Source organism: Musca domestica, unplaced genomic scaffold (assembly GCF_030504385.1).
Source record: "Musca domestica strain aabys unplaced genomic scaffold, Musca_domestica.polishedcontigs.V.1.1 44, whole genome shotgun sequence".
In the NCBI taxonomy this organism is placed as follows: Eukaryota; Metazoa; Arthropoda; class Insecta; order Diptera; family Muscidae; genus Musca; species Musca domestica.
The window spans coordinates 7,532,200-7,542,332 of NW_026712334.1; the positions used below are offsets into that span (position 1 = coordinate 7,532,200).

Genomic DNA, 10,133 nt, shown 5'->3' on the forward strand with positions numbered 1-10,133 from the left:
AACAGAAGATCTTTGGAAGATCTTTTGGCTATGGAAGACATATGCAGCGATGTTGTTCGTCCATATAAATTTTATTAATTTTAATTAATAAAAAAACTTCTTTTTTTTCGAAGAATTATACACTTTTTCGAATTCACTGCAAATTTTTACTCGTTTTGTAGATAAATTCCTCAGAAGAGTTTTGAGATCGCATGTCAATCTTTGTTAGGTCTTAAAAAAATACCCCTAAATGAGGCTATTTACTCTCAAAGAAACAAATTTTTCGATCGTCGAAATAGCTGAAATTAATAGCTACTTTCATATGAGAATTTTACATTGACATATATTTGAAATATCCCGAAGGGTCTTTCATATAAAATTAGTATATCCGGAGATACTATTTTCAAAACTAAATTTCCTGGCTTTTCTCCACACCTTCTTCCGTGTAGTTATAATCTGGTTTTGGTACCTTTTTCCTATTAAATACCTATGTTGATACACAGTACAATATCCTGGCCCTATCTCAAACCCACCTTCTCCACAAAAAATATACCGTTATCCTAATGGAGTCCATTTCTGTTATGCACGTGTTCTGTGTTGAGCTTTTTCTCCCTTTTTTTGCTTTCCCTCTCTCTCTCTCTCTCTCTCTTCCCATTCACTATCAATTCACTTGATTGACTAACATCATCTACTCAATTGACTGCCTGGCTCTATGAATGGCTGCCAGCCTGACTGACTAACTGCTGTATGAAAGTCACTGGGGTTTTGTAACGTAACCCAGCAAAACAATTGAGCATAATATAAAAAAAAAATAATTTGTTGTTGTTTTTCGAAAATTTTTCTATCTTTAGGAGACGTTTAAACAGGATTTGGTATATTAAAGAGATATGAAGGGTATACCGTTCATTTCATACTTATTTAAATATCTTCTGTACCAAAAAACTCAAGTGACTGTATCGATGTTTCTTCTACTGGCAAAGCTAGGTGAGTCCTTAGTTGAAAATGTGCTGGTAGCTTTACAGTAAATTGTAAATTTTTGGGAAAATCAAGAAGTGAGTGTGATTCTCATTCACTTGAGAATGCTCGACACTTAAGGAGTTTGATTTTCACAAAAGTCGTCATACATATAAAAAAGTGGAAAATCCAAGTGATTCCCATTCCCTTCGCCGGAAAGAAATCACAATATTGGTAGCGATCAGCAAATGTTGCAAAGCTGTCAGTTTAGTTTTGAGATAGAGCTTATAGAGAGTAATATGCAGTTAAGTCAATGGGAAAATACTGCACTGTTAATCAATCAACCGTATTTTATCCGTATGACACCAATTGAAAGGTGTTCTGTCCTTAGGAGACGTTTAGGCTAGATTAGAGGATGTGTAGTTACAATTGAAATAGTAGACTTATCTCAATTTGGATGTTCTTGAACGGATGCTGCAGTGACCTGTTAGTGTCCCTGTTTAAATCCGTAATAGTGGTTTATTCATGCTTAAAAGAGACTGCGTTTTATGCTAGGAGCTACCTGGCCAATTTTGTTTTGATACTTTGCACCGTGGTTCATTGTATCATCTTGCTTTGTCTTTCTCCTTGAAGAGTCGGTTCAATTCTCTGGTAAAATGCCAAAGAGGAGGTTTTAAGATATTGGTGACTTCAAGGTCTGTTGACCGCGAACTCACCCTTGTCAATTCATCGGCCTTTTCATTTCAATACTGCAAGGACCAGGTACCCAGCAAATCCAGATACCCAGAACTCTTCTACAAGGTGAGATGAAAAAACTACAATCAACTTCAGACTGCTGTCATTTCTAAGCCACTCGTCCAACAGCTTTTAAAATTATTCCAGTGACAGCTCATTATGTTGTTTACAAGCGTACAAAAGCATATTGGTGAGAATTTTCAAGAAAAAAAGTTATTCGTAATGGAATTCAAGCGTGATAGTGTGATTTCTTTATATTTGGCCGGAAAACCACAAGTGGCTGTCGTTAGAGCACTCCAGCATTTAAATGTGGATAAATCTTTTGCGTCTCGAACCATCGCTCGTTACCGTGATACTGGTACTGGTAGCGTAGCCCGACGTCAAGGAAGTGGACGGAAGAAACCCGCAACATCAGCAGAAATGGTTCGAAGAGGAAAGATGCGACTTGATCGAAACCCGCGTAGCAGTGGCCGTGAGCTGAACATATCGCAATATTCCATTCGGCAAATACTGAAAAATGAGCTCGGGTTAAAGCCATGGATATTTCTAAAAGTGCAAGAACTTATACCGCAAAAGAAAAAAATAGACTCAAAAGAGCTAAAGAGTTGCTTCGCTTGGCCGAACGTGATGAACTGCCGAATTTAGTTTTCTACGATGAGAAAACATTCGTTGTCCCGTAATTTGTCAACAAACAAAATGCTCGTGTTTACTTGCCAAAGAGGTCAGCTGAAAATGTGAACCTTCCATTGGCCACCAGGTCCTCAATTATTGTTCTATGAAAATGTGAAATGAAAATAACAGCCGATGGTCGCTATCCGCCCGTATTAATCGAAATGACGAATATTATCACGAAAATATTCTGGAGGGTGTATTTGGCCACAGACCAACTCAGCACTCACCACCCAAGAATGGTTACAAAATGAGTTTCCTCGTTTCATTTCCAGCGCACAATGACCACCAAAATGTCCGGATACCAATCCGTTGGACTATTGTGTCTGGAGTATTTTGGAAAGCAAGGTTGGCACTAAAAAATACCAAAGTGTCGATCACCTCAAGGATGCGCTTCGTCGGGAATGGGCTAAAATACCGCAGAACAACATTCGGGCAGGGTGTGACGATTTCATTGACACTGAAATCCCAGATCGTAATCCTGTTAATGCGAACTGAATCTCCCATTTTCTATTTCGAGTAGGAGTTGCCTTAAAAACTCCAAATTTACCAAATAGCGAATAATTCATTCCCATGGAAAGATAAAGGGAATAATTCATTCTTGTGGTAGGCATGAAAATACATTATGCTTCCAATTCATAGAATATTATTTTGCTGGGTACTTCATTCATGCGAGAGTACCTCCTCCGTGGTTGGCTTCTTTCTGGCTGTTGCGCCATTGTGTATTATTATGCAGTTTTATGCTAATTTCTTTTGTAATACAACAACATTTTCTACTTTAATACATTTTTTGTCGGTTCTCTTTTCTTCTGTTTTCCCCTTCTTCTGCTGTCGTTGGGGTTTTCCCGAACTATAGGTGAATAATGGATGAGGAGGATGAACAGGGTTTCACCCTTTGGCAAATTTGCGTAGTAGCTTTATGTTACCTTAACGTTTTACCTACCTTCCTCATAAGTCGTCTGCAGGCGCATAAAACGAGCGTAAGAACTAACAACAACAAAACACTATTTTTAAAGCCAAGAAAATGATTACAAAACGTTTTTTTTTTGCGAAGAATTTATTCGTTTACAAAGTAACTGCAGAGGAGGCAATGTTCTGTTCCACCAATGTACCTACCTTGGCGATTTGGGTTCATTGTCGTTTTTACGGCTTTCTTTCCCAAGTTCGTTTAACCAGCAACGCTGCAGTTTTTCCCCCTGCACAACAAACAATGAAACGATGACGAAGGACCTATTTCCTTTTCTCCCCCACTTCTGCCTCTCTCTCTTTTCCGCATTCCGTTTACATGAATTCCAAAGTTTATTAACTCTTAAACATAGAATTAGAGTAAATAAAAAAAAAACCAAAGTACCGTCATTAGCATAAATTCCAATTTTATTCCTTCATTCGTTAGCAATAACAAAAACAACAAAAAGTACAATGTCGAGAAAGAGCTAGAGTCCTAAAAATGTTTTCTCTTTCCTATATTTTTTCAGCAAACAATATCCTTAAAATGCATAGCTGCTGTTGCAATGGGAAAATTGTTTAAACTCCGGACCTTCAGCGACGTCATTTGGCAACGAATGTAAAAAAGGTAAGTGCATTGCATTTTTTTGGTCTCCCCTTTACTACAAATCATCATCAAATGAAGTTGATGTCGCAGTTATAGAAATTTTAAGACATGAATTTTTATATCATGAAATGTACAGAACCCTAATCGATTATTTGTACAAGGATGCATTATAGTAAATTTTATTGCGTAGGTCATATTATCTGATTTGGCTTTAACTTTCTTTGGACGTAAAACACTTTTTCTAAATAAATTTCAATTTAGGTTCATGTTTAGGAGTAGCAGCATATGTGGGATAATCCTGATTTAATTATTTTTTTTGAGTGTAGAAACCATTTTGACAGTTGCTATTGAATAATATCAACCGATTTGGTTGCAAGAGAAAGGCAAAGCTCCAAAATACCATATTTTCAGTCAAATCAATAGGAAAATATGTTTCCATCTTTGCCACAGGCATCAAAAGTGACATCCAAATCAAATTTCGGGATTTCAGGTCTATTTATTCATCCAACACCAAATTTGGTACATTTTAGTACTTTTTGTACAATTACATATTTCAAACATACATACATATTTACATATTTCCAAAACCACTTTCATATCTCATTTCCAGACACCAACAGAGACCTCAATATCAAATTCTAGGGTTCCAGTCCTATCACTTCATTTAATACCAAATTTAGTACAATTTAGTACTTTTCGTACAAATATAGGACGCATTTTCAAACCACCGTCAAATCTTGAACACAGATACCGTCGGTAATTTGAATATCAAGTTTTAGAATACCAAATATTCCTTAACCCAATACCAAACTTATTTATTGTACAATTTATAGTACACATTTCCGAAACCACCTCCATATGACCACCCAACACATGAACAGCGATCCTAATAGCAAATATCAGATTTCAAGCTCTATTTGTACACCCAATACGATTTTTTATATTTATAGATTTTTTAATAAAAAAGGATTTTTTTTATAAAAAGTTAAGGAAAAAACAAACAATTACAGGGTGAGAAAAAAAACTGAAACAAAGCCAAACGCCATAATTTATAATTATACCCTCCACCTAGGAAAGGAGGTTATATTAACTTTGTCATTCCGTTTGTTACATCCCTAAATATTCGTCGTGGACCCCATAATGTATATATATTCATAATCAGCATACCTTCCGATATTCAATACTTTGATGATTTTTGTCACGTTTTTCCACGAATATGTCTAAAAGTTGGTATTTGTTGGTCATAATTGGTTCTAGTGTTTTCATTACCCTAAGGTCCCGGCCGCATTTAATATTTTTTTACTTGTTTTTTTTTTTTTAATTTTATTGAATGAACGCAAAAAAACGTCGGACATAGCATCAAATTTTAGAATAAGTTTAGATTTGTTAGAATTGGTCACCTTTGGCACGAATTATGGCCCTCAGACGGCCAATGAAACAGCCAAACGCTGCCCGAATATTGTTCTGCGGTATTTTGGTCCATTCTCGCCGCAGCGCTTGCTTGAGGTGATCGACACTTTGGTATTTTTTAGTGCCAACCTTGCTTTCCAAAAAATACTCCAGACACAATAATCCAACGGATAGGTATCCGGAGATTTTGGTGGCAATTGTGCGCTGGGAATGAAGCGAGGAACCTTATTTGTCTGAGTGCAATGGTGCTGGGTCCTGTTGGAATGTTCAAGGTCTGCGGCCAAAATGTTTGAGTGCCTAAGGCTTTAATACACCATTCAGAATATTTTCACGATAATATTCGGCATTTATTCTGATGACACGATTTAATACTAACAGAGAGCGACCATCGGCTGTTATGGCGGCCCACACTATCACCATGGCCGGTGCTTGAGTTGTGGTGTCCAGCCGAAGGTGCACATTTTCAGCTGACCTCTTTGGCAATTAAACACGATCATCTTGTTTGTGTACAAACTGCTGAACAACGAATGTTTTCTCATCGGAGAAAAACAATTTCGGCAGTTCACGACTTTCGGCCAAACGAAGCAACTTTTTAGCTCTTTTGAGTCTATTTTTTTCAGTTGCGGTGTAAGTTCTTGGATTTTTTGGAATTTCAATGGCTTTACCCGAAACTCATTTTTCAATATTTGCCGAATGGATATGTTCAGCTCACGACCACTGGGACGAGGGTTTCGATCAAGTCGCTTCTTTACTTTTCGAACCATTTCTGCTGATTTTGCTGTTTTCTTCCGTTCACTTTCTTCACGTCGGGCAACGCTACCAGTATCACGGTAACGAGCGATGATGCGCGACACACAAAAGATTTATTCACATTTAAATGCTGGAGTGCTCTAACGATAGCCACTTGTGGTTTTGTAGCCAAATATAAAGAAATCACACTATCACGCTTGAATTCCATCACGAATAACATTTTCTCAGCAAAATGCTTTTGTACGCTTGTAAACAAAATAATGAGTTCTCACTGGAATAATTTTAACAGCTGTCGGACGAGTGGCTTAGGAATGACAGCAGTTTGAAGTTGGCTGCGGCTTTATCATCTAGCCCTGTATTAACAAAAAAAAAAAATCAATATTTTTCTACAAAAAAAAAAAAAAAAAAAAAAAAAAAAATAATAATAATAATAATAAATACAAAAATTAAAATTTTGTATCAAATGTTGTTGCAAATTTTCAGGCTTAATCCCTTTATTGTTGTTTTTATAAAAACAACGTTTGTTTGTTCTATTTTGTATCAAAAAAAAAAAAAATAAATAATAACAAAATTTTTGTTTCCTTCTAAAAGAAAGTGACACTATAAGCATTTTCCAGTACTTATAGTGAATTTCTGTCCTCAGCTCCTTAATATTTTTCATTAAAAATCATGATTTTCCATTACTTGAGCATATATTTTCAATGGAAAAATTATCTTTTCCCCTGTTATTAATCAAGGTCGGTGTTCACAACTAAACCCCCCCCCCCCCCCTACCAAACAACTACTAAGTGAAATAAAACTATTAGTTTCTAATTTGACCAAAACGTAACGAAACTTGTGAATTGCAATAATAATTAGCCATAATTTATGTTTAATGTGCCATAACGACGAACGAACAACAACAACTGAATAACACCCAAGAAGACTTTGACGACGAAGAAGAAGAAGACGAAGAAGATTGCCTTTGTGGTCAAAGCCAATAAATTCTATTGGTCGTTAATAAATTAATGGCCAAATGAGAGAGAGAGAGAGAGAGAGAACATACAACTACAACAACAAGAAATACGTGCAGTGAGAGCTTTGTAACTAAACTGTGATTTTCTTCAATTCACAAATTACATCCGAATCACTCAACTAACTACCTAATTAATGGACAATTACAAGACAATGAAGGCGAAATTGAAAACACAAACGTCTTGAATTAAAGGCGAATCAGGAAGATTAAAAGGCTAAAGATTGAATTTTTCAAATTTATTAAATGGTTTTGTGCAAATCTTTGGGACGGAATGGAAAATTATATTAAAGTTTAGATGAACATTTTTGGAAAGCGAAAAATGTTAATTTTAATGAATTAGTCTGGGTTTCTGCTGGTAATTCGGACTATGAACTCTACTTTTGAGGTTGTTTTTAAATTTTTATAATATACTCACAATGACATAAGGATATTATTTTTTAAAAATATATACAATTATTTCAATTTGTTTAAAAAATATTTTTGGGCAGAATAATTCCCCCCCCCCCCATGACATAAAAGATTATTTAAATATATATATACATTATTTAAATATATATATATATATATATATATATATATATATATATATATATATATATATATATATATATACAATAAATATTTCAAATTTTTATAAAACAAGTAAAAAAGCTGTAAGTTCGGCCGGGCCGAACTTTTAATACCCTCCACCATTTGAGACAAATTTGCCAATTTCCGAAAAAAAAAAATAATAAAAAAATCCGTTAAAAATTCTGTTAAAATCTTAAAAATACCGAATGCTTGTACGACGACGTGGACCTGCATAGGCAACTTTTGTCATGAGTTATTGCAATATTTAAATTCGAAACTTGAAGAAAAATCTGTTTATAATGTAGCTAAAATCATCAAAATACCGAATATTGGGAGGTACCGTTATATGGGCGTTATACGAAGACGTGGGCCTGCACAGACAATTTTCTGTCTTAGGCTGTAGTATCTTCTTGGAACTTCAAATACCGAATTTGAAACAATTCTATTGTCGCTAAAATAGTCAAAATATCGGGAGGTACTGTTATATTAGGGCTATACGAAGACGTGGACCTTCACGGACAATTTTCTGTCATAGGCTGTAGTATCCATTATGAACTTTAAATACCAAATTTGAAACAATTCCGATGAATAATGTCGCTAAAATCATTAAAATACCGAATATCGGGAGGTACCGTTATATGGGGGCTATACGAAGACGTGGACCCACATGGTCCATTTTCAGTGCCAAAAGTCCTCCAGACATAACATACATTTGAGCAAAATTTTATCAAACTACTTCAATTTGTTCGGAAGTTAGAGTGATTTCCACAGACGAACGGACATCGCTAAATCGACATAGAATTTTATCCTGTATACTTTATGTTTATATACTTTGTGGGGTCTAAAATGTGTATTGCGAGGTGTTACAAACGGAATGATAAACTTAATATATCCTCCATACTATAGTGGAGGGTATAATAATTTTGTGGAGCAAAATTTCCTTCCCATTTCCATCAGCCTTCATTTAGTACTTTTTCAAGACAACTGTTCGCATTTTTGTTCATTATTATGGGGGGCATTGGTGGAAGCACGTTTATGATCATTAACACAGTGTTTGTGTGTGCGTGTGTGTGTTATTGTTTACTGTGAGGTTGGGCATTGATAAAAAAAGTTCCACAAGCATACCAACAATTTCTTATGGCCCATTTGCCACCATTCGCGTATCGCCTTCGATAGCTCAGTTGGTAGAGCGGTGGACTGTAGAATTAAGTACTTGCGTAGACATCCATAGGTCGCTGGTTCAAATCCGGCTCGAAGGATTGATTTTTTTTTAAATATTTCTTTTTACTTTTTTAAATGTTTTGAATAAAATTAGACAAAAATGTTGTGAAAAATATGACATATTTTTGGAATTAATTTATTTAGTAGCTTACAAAGAATGTAAGCTATAGAAAAGCAATGGGGGACCATCGGCCTATACAAGACCAATAAAGTCTCATCTATTTTTAGAACATCATCAAAAACTCTTCAATTTTTAGAGATCTCCTAAATGTTAATTTAATATATGAAGGTGAAACAATTTGGTTTAGGGTGAAGGGATGAAGCTGGAATTGTGAAATTTTGTATTGAGGTCCCAGTTGTTGGTAGGTTTGTGCTAAAGACGTGTTTTGGGAAATAGGTACTACAAATGTACGAAATAGTATTTTATTTGGTACAAAAATAGTTCTTGAAATATGAAATTTGGTCGCTGTTCATTTGTAGCCTAGACAAATGGATGTGGTTTTGGAAATGTGTATTGAGTGAAGGGATAGAGATGCAATTCTAAAATTTAATACTTAGATTACTGGTGGTATCTGTGTTTGATATTTAGCGGTGGTCTAGAAAATGCGTCTCATTTTTTTATGACGTGTACTAAATGGTATCGAATTTGATACTGGGTGAAGGAATAGAGCAGGAATGCACAAATTTGTTACTTCAAAGTATCAAATCAAATAGTACTAATTTTTTGGAATTGTGATATGGAGATGTTTTCCAAATTAAACGAAAAATACTAAATAGTACTTAATTTGGTATTGAGTAAATGTATAGTGCCGGAATACCGCAATGTTATGTAGAGGTCTCTGTTGGTGGTAGGTTAGTGATATACAGGGTGAGATGAAAAAACTTCAACCAACTTCAGACTGCTGTCATTCTAAACCACTCGTCCGACAGCAATTAGAATTATTCCAATGACAGCTCATTAAATTGTTTACAGGCGTACAAAAGCATTTTGGCGGGAATTTACTAGAAAAAAAGTTATTTCTGATGGAATTCAAGCGTGAGTGTGTGATTTCTTTATATTTGGCTGGAAAACTACAAGTGGCTATCGTAAGAGCACTCCATCATTAAAATCTTTTGTGTCTCGTGCCATGGCTCGTTACCGTGATACTGGTAGCGTTGCCCGACGTCAAAGAAGTGGGCGGAAGAAACCCGCAACATCAGCAGAAATGGTTCGAAAAAGTAAAGAAGCGACTTAATCGAAACCCACGTCGCAGTGAGCACTCAAATTCCAAAAAGGGC

At 35.5% G+C, this 10,133-nt stretch overlaps 1 protein-coding gene and 1 non-coding gene across 2 annotated transcripts in view; both read left to right on the forward strand.

Moving 5' to 3' along the window:
* Window positions 1–3,898, forward strand: part of LOC101888822 (protein MAK16 homolog A) — a 105,076-nt gene extending 101,178 nt beyond the window's left edge. The window contains exon 7 of the mRNA XM_059127355.1: window positions 3,813–3,898. The gene's annotated coding sequence lies outside the window, so the exon portion shown is untranslated. The remainder of the gene's footprint in view (window positions 1–3,812) is intronic.
* A 4,902-nt stretch (window positions 3,899–8,800) lies between these two features.
* On the forward strand, window positions 8,801–8,893 carry TRNAY-GUA (transfer RNA tyrosine (anticodon GUA)). The gene is made up of 2 exons: window positions 8,801–8,837; window positions 8,858–8,893. It is a non-coding gene; the product is annotated as a tRNA-Tyr (tRNA).
* The last annotated feature ends 1,240 nt before the right edge of the window (window positions 8,894–10,133 follow it).